The 20,101-nt window shown below is 47.7% G+C and overlaps 1 pseudogene; it reads right to left on the reverse strand.

Annotated features, from left to right (window-relative positions):
* Nucleotides 1–281: 281 nt before the first annotated feature.
* On the reverse strand, nucleotides 282–2,735 carry LOC118092087 (uncharacterized; annotated as a pseudogene).
* Between the last annotated feature and the right edge of the window lie 17,366 nt (nucleotides 2,736–20,101).

A 20,101-nucleotide genomic window follows, 5' to 3' on the forward strand; every position in this document is an offset into this window, starting at 1 on the left:
CCCAACATCCCTGACCCACTGATCTTGCGAGTTAGGGATGATGGGACTTGGACTCCAAAAAGATATGGAGACATTGCTCTGGATGTTACGGAACTACAACTGCCGTCATCCACAGCCCAAAAGGCCAACAGTCAGAGATGATCCACTGCTGGGGGTGCTATGCTTCTGAAAGTATGTGCTCCTGGGAACGGCAAGAGGTGAGAGTGCTCTTGTGTTCGAATCCTGATTCTTGCAGGACTAGATGGGCCACTGTCCTGCTCTTAAGTTCTTATGATGGGAGCTAGAGAACCACAGGTTCCCGATCCTTGATTCCGAATCAGAAAACTTGGTCCATCTCTGCGTTACGCTGGGAATTCACATGTCTAGAGAATCTCCATGATAGTCCCGAGCTTCCTCGTTGTCCACAGACGGAATTGCCCTCTGCTCTTTGTTAACTAATCAAAGACCTCCAGCGCTTCTCCCAAACCATCCCTGCGCCATTTGCGGTTATACGGCGCTTCCCGGCTGTGGATATTCTGATGTCGCCGGAGGTATTTTCTCAGCCAAAACCGCTTCCCGCACTCGCAGCACTTGTGGGCCCCATCGCTCATGTGGAGTTTCTGGTGTTTGACGAGGTTCCTCCTCTGGGAGAACAGCTTCCCGCATTTGGTGCAGTTGCACGGCCCCATCCGGACGTGGATTGTCCGGTGTCGGAAAAGGTTGCCCTTCTGGGTTGAAGGTTTTCTCGCATTCCGGACACTGGTAAGGGGCCTCCCGAGTGTGGATCCTCAGGTGTCTAACCAGGTTGGCCCTCTGGTTGAAGCTTCTCCCGCATTCTGTGCATTGGCTCCCAGTACGTTTCCGAGCACAATTCAAAGTGTTGGTGCTGACCTTTAAAGCCCTAAATGGCCTCGGTCCAGTATACCTGAAGGAGCGTCTCCACCTCCATCATTCTGCCTGGACACTGAGGTCCAGCACCGAGGGCCTTCTGGCGGTTCCCTCGTTGCGAGAAGCCAAGTTGCAGGGAACTAGGCAGAGGGCCTTCTCGGTGGTGGCGCCTGCCCTGTGGAACGCCCTCCCAACAGATGTCAAAGAGGAAAACAACTACCAGATTTTTAGAAGACATCTGAAGGCAGCCCTGTTCAGGGAGGCTTTTAATGTTTAATAGATTATTGTGTTTTATTTTTCTGTTGGAAGCCGCCCAGAGTGGCTGGGGAGACCCGGCCAGATGGGCGGGGTATAAATAATAAATTATTATTATTATTATTATTATTATTATTATTATTATTATTATTATTGAAAGGCTCGCTCACATGTGTCCTCTGGTGCCTGAGAAGCTTCCGGTTCATCCTGAAACTTTCTCAGCACTCGCCACATTTATAAGGCCCTTCCGCGGTGTGGATTTTAAGGTGCCTGCTAAGATTGGATTTCTGATTAAACCCTTTCCCACACACAGGGCACGAGAATATCCTCTTGCTCTTCCTTACGGAGATACCTCTCTCGCCTCTTGCAAGGCCGTTGGTGAACTCAAGAACAGCTGCCTCTTTACTGCTGAGAAATGGGGTTGGCGGTGGGCTAACGTTTTCCTCCTGTTGAGTTTCCAAAGGATATCCGTCCCCACCCCCCCCGGACCCGTCTCTTCCTTGACCGAGGCTCTCTGGGCTTTCATCAGAGTGGGGTGTGGGTTGCAGATGGCGGCTAACAGATTGAGGTTGAATCCCGACAAGACAGAAGTACTGTTTGTGGGGGACAGGAGGCGGGCAGGTGTGGAGGACTCCCTGTTCCTGAATGGGGTAACTGTGCCCCTGAAGGACCAGGTGCGCAGCCTGGGAGTCATTCTGGACTCACAGCTGTCCATGGAGGTACAGGTCAATTCTGTATCTAGGGAAGCTGTCTATCAGCTCCATCTGGTATGCAGGCTGAGACCCTACCTGCCTGCAGATTGTCTCGCCAGAGTGGTGCATGCTCTGGTTATCTCCCGCTTGGACTACTGCAATGCGCTCTATGTGGGGCTACCTTGGAAGGTGACCCGGAAACTACAACTAATCCAGAATGCGGCAGCTAGACTGGTGACTGGGAGCGGCCGCCGAGACCACATAACCCCGGTCTTGAAAGATCTACATTGGCTCCCAGGACGTTTCCGAGCACAGTTCAAAGTGTTGGTGCTGACCTTTAAAGCCCTTAACGGCCTCGGTCCAGTATACCTGAAGGAGCGTCTCCACCCCCATCATTCTGCCCGGACACTGAGGTCCAGCTCCGAGGGCCAAGTTGCAGGGAACCAGGCAGAGGGCCTTCTCGGTGGTGGCACCCGCCCTGTGGAACGCCCTCCCATCAGATGTCTAAAAGGAAAACAGCTACCAGATTTTTAGAAGACATTTGAAGGCAGCTCTGTTTAGGGATGCTTTTAATGTTTAAGAAATTAGTGTATTTTAATGTTTCTGTTGGAAGCCGCCCAGAGTGGCTGGGGAAACCCAGCCAGATGGGCGGGGTATAAATAATAATAAATTATTATTATTATTATTATTATTATTATTATTATTGCAGATGCTTTTGTATCCAGAACCCTCCAGAGCTTCTGATTTGATGCACATTTCCCGAACACCCCCAAAATGATCTGCAGAAGCCACGGTACCTTCCAATCTGCACCCCATCTGAGTTTCCAGAGGTGTGGGAGACATCTTTGGACTTTGGTGGTGACCTTGATAGGCAGGTTCTGGTGGTCCATCTTCACAAGGAGACTCAAAGTCCTCTGCCATTGCTACCCTCCATTTATTAGTCTCCTCAAGTTCCTCTTTCACCTGATTTCCTCAAGATGAATGGACAACCCTCTTTGGACCACCTACATCTCCACAAACAATCCTCTTCTGTGACCGTGTTTGGACAGGACTTCTCTGTAGCTTTCCCACCTTCGGGAAGGTTTCACCCGCTTCCAGAGTCAAGCCCGCTTCTCTTATCTGAGCCATTTGAAACAGACGCGGCTGGCTAGTCCTGTTTACATGGCTTGCTTGCCTGTTTTTCATGCAGTTCCTCCGACGAGCATCAAAACGTCTCTTGGTGTCCAGTCTCTCCCCTCGCTCGCCACATACAGATGAACCTTCTTCCACCACAGATTTTCCAGTGAGTCTTTGGGGTCCCCTTGTCAACAAAGCTCTCCCCTTGATCTCTGCGGGCATCCAACCTTTTCACATTGCGGATGCAATGTCCACAGCAGGAGAAGATGCAAAAGCCCATCTTTCATGAACATCTTACAGTGAGCTCCTCGGCAGATTTCCGGCTAGAAATGCCTGTCTCATGGACTTTCCCCTTCCCTGAGCAGGTGGATCTTGTGCAGAAGCCTAACCAGGGCCGGCTCTAGGTAGACCCCCGGTGGCGCGGTGCGCCAGGGCGCCATGCGGCAAAGTCGAGCAGAAACCATGCTGCACCCTGCGAGGGCGGGGGCGCCAGAGCGATCTCTGCCCCTCAGCACCAGGGCGCGCGATCTGCTCGAGACTGCCCTGAGCCTAACCTATATTTCTTGCAAACATGCAGATACTGTGACCAATGCTTGGTGCCTTTGCAGATCTCCCTTTCCTGCTGAACCACTTCCCACATTTGGGACACAAATATAAACTTCAGCGCTATGTGCCAGGGAAGAGGAAGGCATTATTCACTATGCCTGCTCCATTATCAATATCCTCCTTCCGTCTACTTTCACAAAACAGGCGATTGCAAGCTTTAATGGCAATTTTCTGCGTTTTCCCTCTGGAAGAGGTTTTGCTCCAGGTTCCCCAAATGAAGCTCCCCTACTTCCCAATTGTTTGAATTCTTCGTCTGAACTTGTTTGCTTTCAACAGCAAAAGCAAGGTACCCTTTTATAAGACGGGTGGTGATATTCTAGTCCTCATGGTGTTTCTTTATAGCTGATTATCACAGCAGTGTGGCTTTGGCCTGTTTGAAAAAAAAGAAGGAGTGGAAGTTATATTGGGGTTCTTTAACAGGGGAAAAAAAACATATTTAAGCTGCTGGTTATGGGCTACTGTACCTCCTCTCTCCCTTCCCCCGATACCCCACATTTTAATACCCTTTCAGGGTTACCTTCTGAAGCATAGAGATAAGAATAGCACAGATAAAGAGATAAGGAACCTGCTGTTTCTACTCTCACCTCAGAGCACCTGAACTCATTTCATGGACTTAGATACGTAGGTTCCTCATACTCTCATAGGGACATAGGAAGGTGCCTTTCACCAGGTCAGATCATTGGTCCACCCAGTTCAGTATTCCCTACACTGACTGGCAGCATTTCTTCAGAATGTCAGGCAGGGCCCTTTCCCAGAGCTACCCAGAAATGTCCTCAGAGATTGAAAGTGGGACTTTCTGCAAAAAGAGAGAGAGGGAGATGCTCCACTGCTGAGTGATAGCTTCCCTCTGCCGCCAAATTTGAGATGCTAGGGATTAGCCAGTGTGTTGTCATGGTTAAGAGTGTCAGACTAGGACCTGGGAGACCAGGGTTCGAATCCTCACTTGGCCATGAAGCTCACTGGGTGAGCTTGGGCCAGTCACTGCCTCTCTCAGCCTAACCTACCTCGCAGGGCTGTTGTTGGGGATTTAATGCGGGGCAGAACCATTAACAATGCCTTGGGCTCCTTGGAGGAGAAGTTGGAGGAGATGTTGGGGTGTGAATGCAATACTGTGATGGTTGCATTGAGATCTATGTTCCTTACGCCCCCCACCCCACCCAAAAGCTACAGGAATAGGTAATAACACTGGATTTCTGGTTGTTTAATATCAGCCAGATAGTTGTTTATTTCCTTGACATCTGATGGGAGGGCATTCCACACGCCCTCCCATTAGATGTCAAGGAAATAAACAACTACCGGTATCTGACTTTTAGAAAACACCTGAAGGCAGCCCTGTTTAGGGAAGTTTTGAATGTTTGACGCTGTTGCTTTTTAAAATTATTGTTATTGGTGTTCTGTTGGGAGCCAGCCAGAGTGGCTGGGGAAACCCAGCCAGATGGGCGGGGTGCAAATAATAAAAACAAAAACTATTATTATGTTGCTGATTTTGTGAATTGATATTAAATGTCTTCTAATTTCATTAAAATGATTAAGAGTGTAAGAGTGTAATAATTATTAAAAGAAGAGCTCCGCAGAGTTAGGCCAAAGGCCCCCACCCGGTGGTCTAGCCCAGCGTACTGTTCCCATAATGGCCAACTCCAATGGGAAGTCCTGGGGTAGCTCAGTGGGTAGAAAACGAGGCTCTTAATCTCAGGGTCGTGGGTTCGAATTCCACGTTGGCCAAAAGCTTCCTGCATTGCAGGGGGTCAGGCTAGATAACCTTGGACCCCTTCCTACCCTACATTCTATGAAAGTGGGAGATGCTGGTATCATGTGGTTGCCAGGAGCCCCTTTGATAAACACTGGGGAGTTTGGACTCTTTCCGAAGCACCACGGAGCGATGGCCGGGGAAGCAGCAATTGCGCCCCAATCCGGATGCGCACAGAGCAATGGTTGCAATTCTGTGATGCTCTGCACCGCTGGGGTCGGGCTGCAGGATGAGTGCAGGTCTGATTTTTTTTTTGCTTGTTCAAAAAAAATGCCTTACCTTTCCGGCCCTGGTGACCAGCTGGAAAGAGATCTTGCTTTAGGGGTTTTTTTTGGGGGGGGGGCGTTGCGTTGTGACGATGATGCTCTCTGCAAAGGTCCAAAGGAAATCTGCGGCCAGATCAGGGAAAGCTACCGGAGGAAGGAATCTCTCGTCTGCTTAATTTAACGGTTGGGGGTGGGAATCTGGGTTTAGAAGAGCAAAGCCTTGGAATGCACCCCCCCCCCAGCCGCCCATCTTCCAGCTTGGAAATCCAGGCACGCAAACGCAGGCAGGCAAGGGAGGAAGAGCCTCTACCCCGGGAAACAGTATTTCTTTCTTTCTTAATTTGATAGAGTTGCACACATTGGAATGGTCTCTGTTCGCAAGGCTTTCTGGGAGTTGTAGTTCACCGACGGAATGGTTCCCCCCTCTCCCCAAAGGGGGGAGAGGGTCTTTGAAACAGAAAAGCGCATTTGAGATCCGGAGGTCGTTTCAGAATTTTGTTTTATTAGGCAAGGATAAAAGTGGCGTCTCTCCTCGCTGATCAAAAATAAAAAGATTAAGAGTCAAAATCCTCAATCCAATAAGAGTCTGCTAACCTTAATTTTTTAATTTTTTAGTTATATTTTTTTTTTAAAAAAGGAATTTAATCAAATAAGAAACTAACCATGTCTATTGCGGGTTTTATTGGATTTTGAAAATAAACTTAATGCATTTAGAAACAAAACAAAACATGCAAGTCAGTTATTGTTGTCTTTTTAATTTGTTTCTGTTAGCGATTAACGATCCAGGTTACAGAAATGTGCTCTTTGATTGTGTATTACCTAATTTTTGATTAAAAATGGTTCACAGGGGAGATGGGAAGAGTTTGCGAGAGGGGGGAATTGTATCAATACGTTTGATATTGAAAGTGTGTAGTAGGATTGTCTCATTTACAATAAAGCATTTACCAACAAGATCGGCAATGGTAAAAGCAGAAATCTCTGACGCAGAGATTTCCCCCTCCTAAACTCCTGGACCATGAATATCACTATCCTGTGTATATCTGCTCAGAAGTAAGTACCATTTAGTCAGTAGAATTTACTCCAAGGAAAGTGCATGTTGGATCGTCACCTAAGAGATGCATGAACACAAAGCAATCCTTGTGCTGTGGGTGTGGGGGACTCCCTGGTCCTGAATGGGGCAACTGTGCCCCTGAAGGACCAGGTGCGCAGCCTGGGAGTCATTTTGGACTGACAGCTGTCCATGGAGGCGTAGGTCAATTCTTTCTCCAGGGCAGCTGCCTATCAGCTCCATCTGAGACCCTACCTGCCCACAGACTGTCTCGCCAGAGTGGTGCATGCTCTGGTTATCTCCCGCTTGGACTACTGCCATGTGCTCTACGTGGGGCTACCTTTGAAGGAGACCCGGAAACTACAACTAATCCCAGGATGTTTCTGAGCACAATTCAAAGTGTTGGTGCTGACCTTAAAAGCCAAACGGCCTTGGCGCAGTATACCTGAAGGAGCATCTCCACCCCCATCGGTCCAGCCCTCAGGGCCTTCTGGCAGTTCCCTCCCTGCAAGAAGTGAGGTTACAGGGAACCAGGCAGAGGGCCTTCTCGGTGGTGGCGCCCGCCCTGTGGAACGCTCTCCCATCAGATGTCAAGGAAATAAACACCTATCAGACTTTTAAAGGACATGTGAAGGCAGCCCTGTTTAGGGAAGTTTTTAATGTCTGGTGTTTTATTGTATTTTTAATATTTTGTTGGAAGCCACCCAATATATTATTAAAATAATAATAATAATAATAATAATAATAATAATAATCGCAAGCAAGGTTTTGAATCACTCTGAATGCTTCCTTAGGGCAGGTGCTCCAAAATCACAACACACACAGAAAAGAAGAGGGATTTTACATTGCCTGCTTACCTTCCGGGGACCTGAAATAGCGAAATTTCCCTGCTCTAAAGCAATTGGCAAAACCTATTTTTTAAAAACGGAATATATGATATAATTAAAAAACGGAATATATGATATAAGGTGAGCGGTGGTGGTGGTGGAGGAGGGGAGTCATCCAGTTTGAACAGGGAATTCATTGGACAAACGACTAGCAAACACTCAAGCCTCCTTGTGAAAGAAAACCGCCTGAGTCAACCATCTAAAACGCAGGAGCCGGGAAGGACTTCCACAAGCTCGGTGCCACTCCTGAGAAGGCCCTGTCCCACTGCGCACAGCTCACCAGTGGAACTCATTGTCACAGGATGACCAACAATGGTCACGAGCTCAGAAGACATTAATAAAGGATTGGCCCCATTCTGTGGAGAACAGGCTCAGCGAGTTGTTTTAATTTTTATTTTATTTTAAATATTGTGTTGTAATGCTGTGGCTCACCCTGGGACCTTAGGGTGGAGGGTGGCTAATAAATAAATCAATCGTCGTCATCAACGTGTGTTAGCTGTGATAGCAAAAAGTTTAAAAATGGAATATCGGAGCCGGCACTACTATTTGGTAGAGCAGGGATGGGGAACGCTTGGCCATCCAGATGTTGTCTCCAACACCCACCTGCCCCAGCCAACCAGCATGGCCAAGGAGAGGCACAATGGGTGGAGGAGTCCAGTAACATCTGGATGGAGGCAAGTTCCCCTTTCTCCTGGTGCCACAGCCAGCTGTTTTTGTGTGCCGTTGAAAGGCAGCAAATTGTTAGCCGCTGAAAATGTATTTTTACTGCCAGGGAGCGGGAGGTACGTTGGTAGGGCTTCCTTCCAGAATGACAGGGCCTGCTTTGGATACTACCTTGGCTTGCCATGCAATTGGGTCCTGTTTGCTGCTTCATTTCAGGCAACGGAATGTCTGAGGTCCTGCTTTTCGGAGGCAGGGGCCATCGTCATTTGGAGGGTCATTTGGTGGCCACTGTCACCGGAGGGGCTGGAAGTTTTGCTCTAATCCCACGAGGCCCATTCCTTCTATTTATATGTCCTTGGGTAAATACGAAAATAATATTTCTCCAGGGCAGCTTTGTGGTCACTGCATGGATTTGGGAGTACTTAACGACTTCAAAAGCAGCTTTTGATCTCCCAGAAGATGGGGCACCGAGGAGCTTTCATCATCCTTAGGGGGACATCCTCAAAGCACGGGAAAATGGTGCCCAAATCTGACTAATTTAAGGACATGAAAGGGTTGGTTCTTTCCCAACCTCCTGCTGCATAAAAGTAATCTTTTGTCAGTCCCCGCTGATATCCTGATATTTGCTCCCAGTATGAACCATATATGCAGACAGACTGCAAAGAGGTTATATTCTACCCCACTGAGCCACCCATCCTAAATTCACTTCGTCAAGCTACTTTAAAAAAACAGCAACCATATTTTTCCATGGATAAGTTACAGGTAGGTAGCTGTGTTGGTCTGAGTCGAAGCAAAATAAAAAAATTCCTTCAGTAGCACCTTAAAGACCAACTAAGTTTTTATTTTGGTATGAGCTTTCGTGTGCATGCACACTTCTTCAGATACACTGGAAACAGAAGTGTCAGACCCTTATATATATACAGAGTTGGTTGATTTATACAAGGATGGTGAATGCTCTTTAGATTCTGTTCGTGAAATAAATGGACATAAATCTGACATCAGGAACCATAAGACAGAGAAACCAGTAGGAGAACACTTCAATCTATACAAGATCTCAAAGCAGCTGTTTTATTACAGAGAAATTTCAGGAACAGACTGGAAAGAGAAGTTGCTGAATTGGAACTCATTACCAAGCTTAAAACCATGGAGCCACCTGGGATGAATAGAGACATCGGATTCTTATCTCATTATGCATGATCAAGCTTTCTTTAGCGCCTCAGCCCTTGCTTCCCCCCCCAAGACTAATTGCAGCCATCAGCAGTCGTTAACAGCCATCCACAGGTTTACCACTCCCATCAGCCCATCACCCATTCCCACCCACCCCCACCACCCTCTGTATATATATAAGGGTCTGACACTTCTGTTTCCAGTGTATCTGAAGAAGTGTGCATGCACACTTCTTAGTTGGTCTTTAAGGTGCTACTTATTTTCTATTTTCCATGGATAAGACAACCCCTATTTTTTTGAACCCAAAATTAAGAAGCCAACATTTTAAACATCAAACAGAACAACTATGAGCTTTTTGTGGGGAGGTCACCCAAAGTAGTTGAGCTTTATTGAGGGAAGTTGACCAAAGCTGAGCCGTTTTTGCAGAGGTCGCCCGGAGTTAGGGTTACCATATCTCAGGGGTAGCAAACTCCCTAGAGACTGCAATCTACCCACAGAGTTAAAAACTGGCAGTGATCTACCACCTTTTTTGGTGTTCAGGTCAAAGTTGTTGAGTTTTTTCAGGGAGAAGGTAAAATGTTGAGCTTTTTTTTAGGGGAGCCACAGTTATTCAGCTTCTTTGGGGGGAGCCAATGATCTACCGATCTACCAGTGATCTACTGCAGAAGTCCAGTGATCTACCGGTAGATCACAATCTACCTGTTGGACATGCCTGCCATATCTAAAGAGCATTCACCATCCCTTTATAAACCAACCACCATTTTTTCTTTTTAAAAATATAGCAAAAAAGCATATGGTAATTTTGGAGGTTGTGTCGGAAGGTGACAATGTGAATTTAATTACACTTGTTCTTGGCAGAAAAGACACGCTGCATGTGCATGTGTGTTTTATATCTGTTTTATTACATGTGCTTTACTCAGCTCTCACCTCTGAGAAGTTGTCAGCATTCAACAGCAGCCGCATCCTGGGAAACGGTTTTGATTGGCCGGCTAAATCAGGTGAGGGTAGCTGATGGGTCTCAAACCCTCGGTGAGTTAGGGTCTTCCCCTGCATGTGAAGACAGGTTCTGGTAGATTGAGTGGATGAGACCCATAGTGGGTCCAACGGCCAAGAAGGTGCAGGTCTATATGAGGAAATTTAAGAAGGATCCCATCTAGTCCAGCATCCTGTTCTCACTGGGGCCAAGCAGATACCTGGCGGAAACCCGCAAGCAGGATTCGAATGCAAGACCAACTGTCCCCTCCAGCAACTAGTATTCAGAAGCTTGTGACAGCTGGCATAGGCCTGATCCACTGAGGCATCTACCCTTCAGAGCCTGGATCCAGGAGTTTGTGGTCCAGCACATGCATGAGGGTCTGGATTTGTGCCTGGGGGTAATGCAGATCTGTTGTTGTTGTTTAGTCGTTTAGTCGTGTCCGACTCTTCGTGACCCCATGGACCATAGCACGCCAGGCACTCCTGTCTTCCACTGCCTCCCGCAGTTTGGTCAGACTCATGTTGGTAGCTTCGAGAACACTGTCCAACCATCTCGTCCTCTGTCGTCCCCTTCTCCTCGTGCCCTCCATCTTTCCCAACATCAGGGTCTTTTCCAGGGAGTCTTCTCTTCTTCTCATGAGGTGGCCAAAGTATTGGAGCCTCAGCTTCACGATCTGTCCTTCCAGTGAGCACTCAGGGCTGATTTCCTTAAGAATGGATAGGTTTGATCTTCTTGCAGTCCATGGGACTCTCAAGAGTCTCCTCCAGCATGGATCGATGCCTTGTCGTGGCGAAGGGGCTTGAATAACAGAGAAGCTATGAGCTATGCCATGCAGGGCCACCCAAGATATACAGGTCATAGTGGAGAGTTTTGACTAAACGTGATCCACCTGGAGAAGGAACTGGCAAACCACTCCAGTATCCCTGCCAAGAAAACTCCATGGACAAAGACAACAGGCATATTTAAAAATAAATAAATGCAGATCTAGGCTAGACAAATCCCATTGCCCAACAATAGAAATCCTCTATAGACGGAGAACAAGTTTCCTGTTTTCTCTGCCCACCCCCTCCCCGAATCACACAAAAGATATAATGGAGAAGCCCTTTTATATCAGTGATTGCATTTTATAAGGACATGATTGTACAAAGGGAATGAAAAGGACGGAGGAGGGGAAAATGAGGTTGAATACGTGGGAAGAAAGCAATTGATCCTGTTTACTGAAGTGGCGAGGTGTTTTTCTATTCTTTTTTGGGGTGAAGAATGGTAGTGTTGCATTCAGTTCAACATTTATAACAAATTGAAAAGCTTAAATAAATTTTAAAAAGCCCAGATGGGCCTGTGGGTCTGTTTGAGCACACTTAAAGTAGCTCTGCATTTCAGAGCTGGCCCTACCATTGGACAGAAAGAAGTTGACATCTCAGGCAGAGGATTCTGGAGATGGTGGTTTTCTCAGCCATCCCCACACTCCTGGGCCAGGATTCACGTGCCACTGATGTTTGCACGCTGCTGGATTGGACCACCTAGCTGTTCTCACCTGGTCCCCTTCTCCGAAGGCATCACAGGCAGGCAGGATTGTTGGGAAAGACCCCTGACAGAGCCAGCAGGCAAAGACATAAGAGAAATCTTCATCATAAAATCATAAAATGATGCACGGAGATAGTGAGCGGAGAAAAGTTGTTCTCCCTCTCTCACAACCTTAGAACTCGTGGGCGCCCAATGAAGCTGAAGGCTGGAAGATTTAGGCCAGTCAAAAGAAAACTCTTCTTGATGCAGCACGTGGTTGAACTGTGGAACTCGCTTCCACAGGATGGCCACCAACCTAGACGGCTCCGAAAGAGGATTAGACAAATAAATAGGAGACGAGGCTATTGATGGCTACAAACCAGGATGGCTCTGCTCTGCTGCCACAGCTGGAGGGAGCGATGCTTGTGAAGACCAGTGGCAGGAAACTGCAGGAGGGGAGAGGGCTCTTGCAGATTTCCCAGAGGTCAGCCACTGTGATAACAGGAAGGAAGAGACGGACCATTGGCCTGATCCAAAACTCTCTTCTTATGGTCTTAATACAGTGGTACCTTGTTTCTCAAACACCTTGGTACTCAAACAACTTGGAACCCAAGCACTGCAAACCCGAAATTAAAGTGTTCCGGTTTGCCAAGTTTTTTTGGAAGCTGAACTTGCTCTGTTTCGAGTGTTACACTTCCGTTTTGAGTGTTATGCTGAGCTCTGTCTGTTTTTTGCTATGTATTTTACGTTTTGTGGCTCTTTTTTGTTTTGTTTTTGTGACTGTGCGGAACCCAGTTCAGCCACTGGTTGATTGATTGTGTGACTGCAGTACATTGTTTATTGCTTTCATTTTATGGATCAATGGTCTCGTTAGATAGTAAAAGTCACGTTAAATTTCTGTTTTAGGGGTTGTTTTTAAAAGTCTGGAACGGTGGCGGCGCCTGTGTGAGGAGTAACAAGTAACCAAAGAGTTAACTGTGTACTGTAGCACCTGACCACTGAGGAATATCATGTTACAGAATGTACCAGAAGTGTTTCTGTATGTTTCGGTTGGTTTTCGTTTCTGCCTGGGAGACGGTCGCAAGATGTCTGCGCTCTCACCAGGTTGTTTGTTATTTTCTCTCTAGAATAAACTTAAGTAGTTATTAGAACACTTTGGACTCTGTGTGTTCTTAAGAGGCTTTTTATCCAACGGCTATACAAGCTTTCGCTGTGTGAGAAGAAGAAGAACTCTGCTGTGTGTGTTTTACTGCCAGCCCGGATCTACGGAAGCAGAGAAGCGCTAGAGGAAGCGCGCCGGGCGATAATCAGTGGCTCCTAATTGAGTCATAAACAACTCAAAGGAGTCCTATACCCGTCACAGGTTATGGGAGATAAGAGGTCCTGAACCTAATAAATCACCAAAGCAATAAAAGGTGATTGCAGCTGTAAAAGCCGTGGAGAAAGCCGGTGTAAAGAGCTAGCTGGGAGAAACCTGTTGTTTTGCAGTCGGCAATCAACAGATGCACTCGCTAGCAGAAAGACCCTGGACCAGAAGGCTGGGATCCGCAGTCTACCCGGAGGAGCAACGTCAGCTATTCTGAGTGAGTACACAGACACGGAGCCCGGGGGTGGACAAGATGGCGGAGCAGCTACAGGAGTCATTTGTCGTGCCGTTCCAGAGGTTGAATGGCGACAACTATGCAGAGTGGAGAGAAAGGGCCAGAATGTGGTTGCTGGGAAAGGATTTGTGGACTTGTGTGTTAAATCCTCCAACCCCTGTCGCTGATAATTCAGCAGCTGAAGCACAGAGGTTTGCAGCAGAAACCAGGAAAGACAATAAGGCTCTATGTGCCATTGCCATGAGCTGTGATGCTACACAACTGCCCAACGTGCAAAATGCTGAGAATGCCAAGCAAGCCTGGGACAGTTTGGAAAGGGTCCATCAGAGAAAAACAGCTGGAGCTAAGCTGCATGCTATGAGGCATCTCTTTGAGTTGAGACTGAGACCAGGGCAACCCATTAAGGAGCACATTGCCAATGTGATTGATGCATTCCATAAGCTGCAGCGGCATGAGCTTGTGTTCAAAGAGAAGGAAAAAGTTTATATTTTGCTGTCTAGTTTGGGAAACGCCTATGAACATTTGTGTTTAACATTCGAGTCAATGCCTGAAGCTGAACTCACGATTGCTTACGTTTCTGGGCGTTTGGCGGATGAGGAACTGAGACGCCAGAAAGAATCGGCTGAGAAGGGGGGCCATGGGCGCAGAGAAGCCAGTGGGGGTGCAGTAAAAGGCACTGAGGAATCCACTGTGAGTGCGTGCGCAACAAGGCTTTGTTATCGGTGCCAGCAGCCTGGGCACGTAGCGAGATTTTGCCCAGCTCCGGAAGCAGCCAAGGTCACTCAGCCAGGTGCCAGGCAACCCAGCGGACGTGGTCGTGGGACCAGCCAGCAGCGCCGAGGCAGAGGACGTGGGAAAACTCCAGATAAGCCTGTCAGCCGTCTTTCTGCTGCCTTAGCAACGGTTCGAAACAGAGGACAGGACAGTTTCACTTTTATTATCGACTCAGGCAGCACCCATCATCTTGTACCGCCTTCAGGACAGATCCTGAACTGCAGGCCACTTGAAGATGAAAAAAGCCTGCATCTTGCTGATGGTTCTTCTGGAACAATTAAAAGCAAGGGTGTTTTTTATATGCATTGCTTAGACACTAACCTTGATGTTTATGTTGTACCAGGCATGGAGAATGGTCTTTTAAGTGTGTCTTGCTTATTGCGTGAGGGCTTTGAAATATGTTTTGCCAATGGTGTTTGCAAAATTGCCAGAGATGGGGCTGAGCTGGTAAGTGTTACTGTTGGGTCTGATGGTCTGTTTGTCCTAGATGGGAGGGGGCAAGCAGGTGGAAGTAACACTGGTGATGCTCAGGCTAAAAGTGCCAATACCCCAAAGGGCACAGAGGGCGCTATCCATAAGGATTGTATTCATGCTTGGCATAGAAAATATTGTCACATGTCTTTTCCTTATGTGAAAAAAGCCCCTGATTTTGTCAAAGGTTGCAGGTTCAAGCCATGTCAAAAACACCTGCAATGCCGCGCATGTGCAAAAGCGAAGACGAAGAGATGCTCTTATCCTAGGTCTGAGAGGAAGAGCACAAAGCCATTTCAGTTAGTGCACATGGATATTTCTGGGCCTATGTCAACGTCAAGTTTAGGTGGTTCAAAATATGTTTTGTGTCTTCTGGATGATTTCAGCCATTTTTCCTGGGTCATAACACTGAAAGAGAAGGGGGAGGCTGCCAGAGTGATACAGGAGTGGGTAGCCGAAGTAGAACTACAGTTCTCCGTCACTGTCCAGTGTTTCCAGAGTGACAGGGCGGGAGAGTTTTTGAGTGCAGAACTACAAGGGTTTTTCCGCAGCAAGGGAATTAGGCACAGAAAAACCGCTCCTTTTAGTCCACAGGAGAATGGTTTAGCTGAAAGGAAATTTAGAACGCTGTCTGAACTGGTAGAGGCAACGTTGTTTGATGCAGGACTACCCCAGAAGTTTTGGGGGGAATGCTATAAATTTGTGAATTATTGTTCAAATCGCGCTTTTAATTCAGTTGTGGACAACACACCCTACTACATGTTGTATGGCAAAGTTCCGAAGGTGCACTATTTCAGAACTTTTGGGTGTGAGGCTTGGGTTCTAATTCCAAAGCAGAAGCGCAGAAAGGGAGGATCAAGATCCAGAAAAATGATCTTCTGTGGTTACGAACCAAACTCAAAGGCTTGGAGGTTTGTACCAGCAGAGGGGGACCAAACCCGCGTTCACATTAGCAGGAGTGCTACGTTCTGTGAACAAGAGGGCTGGAGACGCATTCATGCTAACCCCGAAGTTCTTCTTGACTGGTCTTCAGGTTTTGACCAGGAAGAGGAAACTCAGGTAGCTGATGCTGGAGTTCCAGGTGCTGCAGGACCAGATCCAGGTCAGGCAGCTGGTCCAAGTGGTGTAGCTCCTAGGGAAGTGAAGCAAGTAGTCAGAAGCGCACCGACTTCACCCCAGGTCAAGCCTGGGAAGTACAGCAAACGTGGTAGGTCACCCACTTCACCCAAAGCAAGCCCAGAGGGGGCTGCAAAGCGTAGTAGGTCTCTTGACAGTGCTGCTAGTCCGAGAGAGCCACAGTCAGAGACAAGCAGTTCGGATTTAGAGGGGGAAGATGTGGGACCAAGGCGTTCAAAACGCACCACGAAAGGTAAACCACCTGAAAGGTTTTCAGCTGTCAGTGTATGGGCGAACCTAGCAGTGTGTGAGCCTGAAAGCTTTGAAGAGGTGCAACAGTTGTCAGTGGAGGAAGCTAGTAAGTGGAAAGTTGCAATGGAGAAAGAGTTGAACTCCATGCAATCTCTTGGTGTGTATAGCCTAACACAGTTGCCAGAAGGCAAGAAAGCAGTCAGTTGTAGGTGGGTCTACAGGCTGAAACCCACAGTGACTGGAGAGCCTCAGTACAAGGCTAGATTAGTGGCTAGAGGTTTTACTCAGAAGAAAGGAATCCACTACACAGATGTCTTTAGTCCGACTTCGAGAGCGGAATCTTTCAGGATGCTTTTAGCGACTGCAGCGCAGAGAGGCCTAGTGGTCAACCACTTTGATGTGGACATCGCTTATTTGAACTCTGACCTCCAGGAGGAGTTGTACATGTTGCCTCCTCCAGGGTTTGAGAGTGACGTGCCAGGTCAGGTGTGGAAGCTGCACAAGTCGATCTACGGTCTGAAGCAATCCGCTAGAAATTGGAATTCATGTCTTGATTCTGTTTTGAAGAGCCTAGGTTTCAGGAAGAGTCTAGCTGACAGTTGTCTGTATCTCAGAGGTGAAGGAGAACAGCAAGAACTGTTGCTTGTCTATGTTGATGACTTGATCTGCTTAGCAAAGAGCCAGATGCACGTGCAGAAGTTTGCAAAAGAGCTAGGCAAGAGGTTCAAACTCAAGAATCTAGGTGCAGTGAATGTTTATCTAGGTGTGCAGATAGACAGAACTGAGGATGGAAGTTTTTTGCTCAGTCAGAAAGGCAAGATTGAACATTTGCTGGAGAAGTTCAGAATGTCTGACTGTAAAGGGGTCAGAACACCCATGGAGACAAACTTTGTGAAAGAGTCACAAGTGAAGGACAAAGTAGCGTTTGAGAGTCCTGAAGTGTTTCAGTCAGCGCTAGGGAGTCTGTTGTATTTGTCACAATGGAGCAGACCAGATATTGCTTTTGCAGTCAATTTGCTCAGTAGAGAAGCATCGAAACCTAGCGTGCATGCTTGGAATGGCATTAAGAGAGTGCTTAGGTATTTGCAGGAGACCAAAGAGTATTGTTTGGAGATGTCAGCGCAAGGTGAGCCACAACTCACTTGTTTTGCAGATGCTGATTGGGCCAATCAGGAAGACAGGAAGTCAGTGACTGGTTTGGTAGTCAAGTTTGGAAATGCCCTGATTGGTTGGCGGTCGCACAGGCAAAGCCTAATAGCAATGTCTTCCACGGAAGCCGAATTCTGTGCGTTGTCTGCGACATGCACTGAATTGGAGTACTACAGATGTTTGGTCCAGGAAATCTGGGGTGATTGTAGCCAGCCCATCACTGTTTGGGGCGACAATCAACCATCTTTGAGACTGGCGGAGTCTGGACAGTTCAAGGCCAGAACCAAACACTTAGACATCCGCTTCCGAAACGTATGTCAGAGCATACAGGTAGGCTTGGTGAAGTTGAGGTATTGTCCAAGCCAAGAGAACCTAGCAGATGGGTTCACAAAACCCTTGGGTTTCCAACGGCATGGGGAATTCTGTGAAGGGTTGGTTTTGGGGTAAGTTTGGATACCCGCTATCCCCAGTGTTCAGGTGAGAGGGGGTGTGAGGAGTAACAAGTAACCAAAGAGTTAACTGTGTACTGTAGCACCTGACCACTGAGGAATATCATGTTACAGAATGTACCAGAAGTGTTTCCGTATGTTTCGGTTGGTTTTCGTTTCTGCCTGGGAGACGGTCGCAAGATGTCTGCGCTCTCACCAGGTTGTTTGTTATTTTCTCTCTAGAATAAACTTAAGTAGTTATTAGAACACTTTGGACTCTGTGTGTTCTTAAGAGGCTTTTTATCCAACGGCTATACAAGCTTTCGCTGTGTGAGAAGAAGAAGAACTCTGCTGTGTGTGTTTTACTGCCAGCCCGGATCTACGGAAGCAGAGAAGCGCTAGAGGAAGCGCGCCGGGCGATAATCAGTGGCTCCTAATTGAGTCATAAACAACTCAAAGGAGTCCTATACCCGTCACAGCCTGCCCTGTGGAACGCCCTCCCAACAGATGTCAAAGAGGAAAGCAACTACCAGACTTTTAGAAGACATCTGAAGGCAGCCCTGTTCAGGGAGGCTTTTAATGTTTAATAGATTACTGTGTTTTATTTTTCTGTTGGAAGCCACCCAGAGTGGCTGGGGAAACCCAGCCAGATGGGCGGGGTATAAATAATATATTATTATTATTATTATTATTATTTTATTTTGCATCACTTTCTATGGGAAAGCGCGCCTTGGTTTTGGAAGGCTTTGGTTTTGGAACGGACTTCTGGAACGGATTAAGTTTGAGAACCAAGGTACCACTGTATGAGCCTTCCGGGTTTCCTTCGTTTCCGGTTTCCCTTTCTCCAGGGGGCTCCGTCATGTTGCTGCATCCCAAGCTTTGCAAAGGTCTCTTCAGCTAGACTCTTAATTGATTCCGAAGTCAAGCGGTGTGTGGAAAACAAGAGACCTGATTAGATTGAACTGGGGCGCTTGAGAGCACTTGGGGTAGAAGAAGGCGCTCTGGCAATTTGTGAAATGGAAGAGAAAGAATTGGGGCTGGTTTTTTCAAAAAAAAGATTGCGTGCGGAATGTTTGTTAAAAGCGCAATTCCCTCCAGTGCTCCTGAAGGCCTTTTCCCCCATCTCTGCTCGCTCTGCCGTGCTGTGTAGGCAAAGTCCCTTGATTAGCAGGAAAGAATGCCGTTTCCCGGGAGAAGTGAAAGGCACCCAGATATCCAAGGCTGCAAGGCTGGTTTTGGGTGGGTAATAAGCAGAGATGCCGTGATCCAAAGTAGCAATTATATTTCCATTAAAGCCAAGGGCAGGCTCTTATGACGTGTGGCTAAAGGACCCCTTCCCCCTCGCGTTTCTATTCCTCGTTCTGTTAATTGGAAATCAGCGGAAGAAATGCAGAACACTCATTAGCGCTCAAGAGCTTTTGTTCAGCGTTTCCATACATTGAGATTTGTGCCACCGGAAAGATCGGGGGTGGTGGTGGTGGTTAAGAACGAGGGGGAACTGAACCGTGATTGCACGTGCCAATTTGTTGAGTACCAGGATTCAGGATTCAGGATTCAGGCCTCAACATGGGACTGAAACTGCCTTGGTCGCACTGGTCGATGATCTCCGGCGGGCTAGGGACAAAGGTAAGAGCTGTTTCCTTGTTCTGCTGGATCTCTCAGTGGCTTTTGACACCATCGACCATAACATCCTTCTGGACCATCTAGAGGGCTTGGGAGCTACAGGCACTGTCATACAGTGGTTCCGCTCCTTCCTCCTGGGCCGTGTTCAGAAAGTGGTGGTGGAGGATGAATGTTCAGAACCCTGGGCTGTCACTTGTGGGGTGCCTCAGGGTTCTGTCCTCTCCCCCATGCTTTTTAACATCTATATGCAGCCGCTGGGAGAGATCATCAGGGGGTTTGGGCTGGGTGTTCATCAGTATGCGGATGATACCCAGCTCTACCTCTCTTTCAAATCAGAACCAGTGAAGGCGGTGAAGGTCCTGTGTGAGTGTCTGGAGACGGTTGGAGGATGGATGGCAGCTAACAGATTGAGATTGAATCCTGACAAGACAGAGGTACTGTTTGTGGGGGACAGGAGGCGGGTGGGTGTGGAGGACTCCCTGGTCCTGAATGGGGTAACTGTGCCCCTGAAGGACCAGGTGCGCAGCCTGGGAGTCATTTTGGACTCACAGCTGTCCATGGAGGCACAGGTCAATTCTATGTCCAGGGCAGCTGCTTATCAGCTCCATTTGGTACGCAGGCTGAGTCCCTACCTGCCCACGGACTGTCTCGCCAGAGTGGTGCATGCTCTAGTTATCTCCCGCTTGGACTACTGCAATGCGCTCTACGAGGGGCTACCTTTGAAGGTGACCCGGAAACTACAACTAACCCAGAATGCGGCAGCTAGACTGGTGACTGGGAGCGGCCGCCGAGACCACATAACACCGGTCCTGAAATACCTACATTGGCTCCCAGTACGTTTCCAAGCACAGTTCAAAGTGTTGGTGTTGACCTTTAAAGCCCTAAACGGCCTCG

This window comes from Zootoca vivipara, chromosome 11 (genome assembly GCF_965207765.1).
Source record: "Zootoca vivipara chromosome 11, rZooViv2.hap1.1, whole genome shotgun sequence".
NCBI lineage: Eukaryota > Metazoa > Chordata > Lepidosauria > Squamata > Lacertidae > Zootoca > Zootoca vivipara.